Below are 5,845 nucleotides of genomic sequence, written 5' to 3'. Positions count from 1 at the left end.
TCTTCGACAAGGAAAAACTTCTCCCTGGCCCCACATGGCAATCACCTCTGGCTCATTGTTCTCCCAGGTTTATTGAGGAGTTCTCTTCTAACCCTGCTGCTTTCTCTGTGTGTGGCAGGCTTCTCCGAGGAAGAGGAGACACGGAAAGAAAAAGAAGAAACCAAAAGGTAAGCAGCCCCTGACCCCACAGCTGCAGTGGCAGACCCCGGCCCCATGCAAAGCAGAGAAATAGGGTCTATTCCCCCACCAGCCTCCCCTCTTCCTGCGAAGGCGCAGTCGTGCCCAGAGTCGGGCAGAGGCACTGGCTGGGGCTCCGTTCACAGGCTGCCTCTGAAATCTGGGGCAATAGGCTGCTAGGAAGCAGAGGGTGCCCAAGCAGCTCAATGTCTCCTTTATGTCTCACTTCTGGCAGCTTTTGGGTGCTGTGAGGAAGAGTTGGAGGAGGCTGGTGCATCCCCAGAGACGTGGTAAGCAATGCCCCCCTCCATGAATCTGCAGTGGGTCAGTCCTCTCCTTTGGCCTCATGCAATTCATCCCCACCCAGTGGCAGTAGCCCTAGTAATCCCTCCCCTGCCCCGACCTATGTACCACGCAAGCAACTCTTCTCCTTTAGACTAATATAATTCATTCCCACCCAGCAGAAGTTACCATCTCTACTACACCCCCACGCCTCGTACAGTGGGTCATTCCCTTCCTCGAGCATCATACAGTTCATTTAACCTGGGGCAGTGGGGGTGGGGTAGATTGTGTCTACTGGACTGGACCATCCTCCCATCCCAAGAGGGGGAGAAAATGTTTTCTGGGAGCAGCCCTGTGCACCCCAGGAAGGTGAGGTGGAGAGGTCAGGAGGAAGGCTGGCCTTTCTGGTACGGTGAGTAGGGAGAAAGGGATCCAGCAGCACTTGTGTAACGGCCCCTCCTCCAGTCCCCCGGCATGGGTTCCCAGCAGGATTTGAACCCTGGACCTTCAGCTCCGCAGCATAAAGCACCCCTTAGAGCTGAAGAGGTAGCTGCATTAGTTGGCAGCTATAGTAGGCTGCTATCCTATATGTTGATTAGCTTCTGTGGGCGGGACATGATACACACGCTGCCAGCAGGATACACTCTCACCTCCTCAGCACTAGACAGGGCTCGCCTAACAATCCAGCTAACCCCAAACCAGAACATCCAAGGCCCAGGTATTGCAGGAGAGGAGGCTGCCTCAGTGGAGAACGGGACAGGGAGCCTTTCGGTGCCGCCCCTCTGGGTAAAAGAGGGCCTGAGGGCAGGGCCTGCACTCAGCTATCTGCTCTCCCTGTTCCACAGCTGCTCTGTGCACCTGGAGAAGCTCCCCTTGCCCCAGCACCTCAGGCTCGTTGAGAGGAGGGTACAGTACTTGGCCAGACACCTGGATGAAGTTCTGATACCGTAAGGCAACTGACCAGGGGACACCAGACTGGGGGCTGGGTGGGAGGGGAGAGTGAATGTAGAGAGGAGGGAGCAGGGAAAACCAGACACTCCAGGATCCTAAAATAACAGGGAAAAAGCCACTAGGAGGCTTTAGCTTCCAAGGTGAGATACCAGTGAAAGTGAGGTGAGGGATTATCAGAAATGAAATGCAGAGACTACAAGTTGGGGTTGTGAGTAGGATCAAATCCTTCTGTAGGGCAATATCTGCCAGCAGGTGACTGTCTAGAACCTTCCCGTGCTGTGTTTGAAGGAAAAAGCAATCCAATGACACCCTGTGAGGGGGTGTCCACCCCACACAGCACTGGAAGGGGCTCCGATGGCCAGGCAGGCCCATGAACTCCACAGAGTGCACCTGCAGGAAGAGCCGGGGAGCAGGGAATTGATCCCAAGCAGGCTCAGCTGGCAGGAACAGACGGGGCCTATAAAGCCAGGAAGCTGGCAGGAGACAGGGGCTGCGGCTGGGAAAGGGCAGCCCCTCCCTGGGAAGAGGGGGGAGTGTTTGGAGCTGGTGCCCCAGAGCAAGGAGGGGAACCAGGAGTAGTAGGAAGCAGTCCAGGCTGGGAGAGGAAAGCCCAGAACTGCTGGGTTGAGGGTCCCTGGCCTGGAACCCAGTGTGAAGTGGGGGCCCAGGTTTCCCTACCAGCCCCCGAGGGCATGGCATGGACCGGCGGGGCAGTGAACAGGAGAACTGTCTTGGGTCACTGTGGGAGTGACAGTGACCACATGCGACAATTGGAAGGGGCATTGACCTCGAGAGGTAATCCCCAGAGTAGGCACCAGACAAGCAGTGAGTGGGACACCACGTGATACACCCCAAACACAAGTCATCAGCTGGGTTTAAACCCAGGACTTTCAGGACCATAGCACAGACCTCCACCACCGGAGAAACTCCATTAACTGGGAGCAATGGTAGGTTGTTAGCCTCTAGGGTATCAGCCATTAGAAGAGGACAGTTTTCCAGTGGGTTAGAATGTAAGAACATAAGAACAGCCAGACTGGGTCAGACCAAAGGTTCGTCTAGCACAGTATCCTGTCTACCAAAACTGGCCAATGCCAGTGCAGCAGAGGGAATGACCAGAACAGGGAATCATCAAATGATCCAGCCCCTGTCGCCCATTCCCAGCTTCAGACAAACAGAGACTAGGACACCATCCATGCCCACCTTAGCTAATAGCCATTGATGAATGTATCTAGTCCCTTTTAGAGTTTATAGTCTTGGCCTTCACAACATCCTCTGGCAAGGGTTACACACACATGCTCACATCTTCCTCCCCAAAACCAATTGTTGTCAGCTAACCTTTCTATTAAAATAGCAGTAGATCCCCGATCATGCTCAAGGCCCCATTGTGCTAGGTGCTGCACATGTGCGTGTGTGAAGGGTTATCGTTCTAGATAAAATGAGTGCCAGCTCCCCCTCTCAGTCCTTCCTTACCCAGCTGATGTCCTTGTGTCAGGGTGTGGTTTGCAATGCATGCCTAGGCACTGCCCCATTGCACTACTGTTGGAAGGCTGTGACCAAGCCCTGCCTTTGCTCAGCAGGGCCATGTCCCATCTGTCCCTGTCTGCTCTCTCCCACAGGCCGAGTGTGTCGACATCTGGGATTAGCCAGTTCTCCTATTCCTCCATGGAATCCACCACCTCCCCTCTGGAGTCCCAGCGCCTTTTCCCTGAGAGAAGCCTCCGTGACTTGGTCAGAGCCCCTCTGCCACACAAGGGATATCATGCCTGTCGCAAGCTGGGAAGGATCCACTCATCCCATCCAAGCCCAGCCTCTCCCCAGGCCCCCTGCCCACAGCAGACGAGACCGGCGAGAGCAGAACATAGGTCTGGACCAGATGTCAGCCCATGGCTCAGACTTCAACATCCGACAGAAGCATCTACAGAGCCAAATGGGGGCTCCACAAACCCCCATCCTGGGGGAGCCATTGCTGGGTGAGCAGGACACCAAGCAGCAATGGGAATTCAACACAGATCGGCCCAAATGTGGATTTCCAGCAAAGGTCCCAAAGCCCCTGAGATCCGACACCAGCCCTCAGCATGCACAGGAGATCCAGGAGCCATGTGTCTGCCCCTGGGGACCCCTGCCCCAAAAGGCCCACAGGATCATGGCATCCCCTGATGCCATCCTGGCCAGGTTTGTGCCCATGGCGTGGGTCAAGCTGCAGGATCACGTGGCTCAGAAATGCTTGGAGATCGAAATGAAGGCTTTTTCTAAGATGGTGCGAGAGTCGCACAGAGATGCTCCCCTCCTGACAGAGACTGCCCTGCCTGGGCCACTCCGCCCCCCTAGAGAGCCAGGCAGGCACAGGACAGCGGCATTCCCAACAATGGGACAACAGCCTGCCCACCCCGTCGAACTCCACATAAGGCGTGAGCATCTCATCATGCAGAGGGGGCTGCTCACCCCGGATCCAGAGCCCCCGGCAGAGCTGCCTCACGCCGTCCAAGCCAGGGGAGCCAGAGTGGAGTTCAGTGAGATGGAGACCGATTTCCTGCAGACAGGGAGGCAAAGCACAAGCTCCTCTTCTTCCACACGTCCTCCAACGCCAGTGGAAGATACCACCATGGAGACGGGCAGGAATGATGGCGCGGCAGGAAACCAGACTAACCCAGATCGCTGCACTCTGCCAGCAGGGATGGATCTGACATAGCCACCTCCCGGAACCACAATAGCAGAGAAGACACTCGAAGCGACACTCCAGATTTATAGGAGTGAGTTGAGAAAGCCCCTTACCAGTGTGTGTGACAGCAAAGGGACTGAAGAGAAGCTGGAGCTGCACATGGAGAGGAAGGTTACCTTGGGAGAAGACTCCTGCCTGGGGCCAGGGGCACAGGCAGGTGAGGGCAGGGCAGATCTTCCCAGGACCCAATGCCGCCAGGTTGCCCCAGAGGCCCCAGGCTCTGAGCAGCTAACAAGATCCACCCTTGACTCTCTCATTGCTGGGCAGGCTGCACACGACCTGAAGATCAAGCACCTGACGGAAATGTTGAGCAGCTCCCGCCCCTTGGCAGGCCAGGTCTCAGTTTGCCAGCAGTGCCGCAAGGCATATCCAGGAAAGATGAAGGGTAAGAAAACTCAGAAGGAGACATCTGCTGAGCTGCATGGTCTTCGAGACATCATGGATTCACATGGGTTCGATGGCACTGTGAATTCAAAGCTCTCCAGGGACCAACCGACAATCAAAATCTGCAAGAAGTGCAGTAAGCTTCGATGGAAGAGACCAGCTTTTGCAAGCTGGGGAGAAAGCAACTGACAGTTCTCCCCCAACGTCACCAAAGGCCTCCAGAGCTAGGACACCATCTCCTTCAAGGAGCAAAGTTCTCAAAGAGATGTTAATGCGCCTCAAGCAAATCTTCAGCAAGCTTCAAAACAAAGTGAAGTCCCGAAAGTCCAAGGACTCTCGTTCCAGAATACCCGACACTAAATTTACAAAGCCACCCTTTTGGAAGGCAAGGGCCTCCAAGGGTGTCCGGTTTCCATCCTACTCAATCCCACCCTGCCAGCAGGCCCACTAACAGAAGGGGCCCACAAATTCCAACCACTCCCTATCATCCAACGGGTCTGGTAAGCGTGGGCTAAAGTGGCTGAGAAGAATGGCTTGTTGTCCTGGGACACAGAGACTGATGTATAAGAGACTCTCCTTGGGGTATCACATTTAAACCCAGATTCCAAGATGAAGGGGGGCCTGGGGGCTTGGATGAGATTGAGGGTGTGGCTAGCTCACTGGATTTGTTACTTTACCTCATGCGGTTCAGGAATCAATCCTCCCTTCAAGAAGAGCTGATACTAAATTCACAAAGCCCCCCTTTTGGAAGGCAAGGGCCCCTAAGAGTGTCCAGAAGGGCCCTACCATCAATCAAACCCAAACCAGCCCCATGACCCCTAAAACCCCGACCCTCGACCCCTTAAGCCCCACCCGCCTCTCAGCAGCAGCCCCACCCATGGGGGTATTACTTCCGGGGTCAAGGTTGACACATGACTGGAAGCAAAGTGTGTCATGTGACCCCTCTAAGAACTCCTCTCGCTGCCCTCTACCAATCAGGAGGGGTTTCGCCCCCATAGGCCTGCCCCAAGAGGTGATTTGACCAATCAGGGGTGTTCCAGGGTGGGGGGACCCATCCAGATGTGGCTCGTGTGATCCCTCTAAGAACTCCTCCCAATGCTCTCTACCAATCGCGATGGGTTTCCGCCGCATAGGACCACCCCCAGAGCAGATTTGACCAATCGGTGGTGTTCCAGGGCGGGGTGACCCGCCCAGATGAGGGCCGTGTCACCCTTCTGAGAACTCCTCCCAGCGCCCTCTGCCAATCAGAGTGCAACACTATCACCCCATAAGTCCCAGCGCCGGGGCAGAAGAGGCCATCTTTTACCAAGGATGCGTGCTTTAGAAATCATG

The 5,845-nt window shown here is 55.4% G+C and overlaps 1 long non-coding RNA gene across 1 annotated transcript; it reads left to right on the top strand.

Annotated features, from left to right (window-relative positions):
* The first annotated feature begins 412 nt into the window (after positions 1 to 412).
* Positions 413 to 3,087, top strand: LOC120383368. Its single transcript, XR_005588431.1, has 3 exons — positions 413 to 467; positions 1,305 to 1,406; positions 3,027 to 3,087. It is a non-coding gene; the product is annotated as an uncharacterized LOC120383368 (long non-coding RNA).
* Positions 3,088 to 5,845: the final 2,758 nt, after the last annotated feature.

The sequence above is a fragment of the Mauremys reevesii genome, linkage group 1 (genome assembly GCF_016161935.1).
Source record: "Mauremys reevesii isolate NIE-2019 linkage group 1, ASM1616193v1, whole genome shotgun sequence".
NCBI lineage: Eukaryota > Metazoa > Chordata > Testudines > Geoemydidae > Mauremys > Mauremys reevesii.
This window is presented reverse-complemented; position numbering and strand designations above follow the sequence as displayed.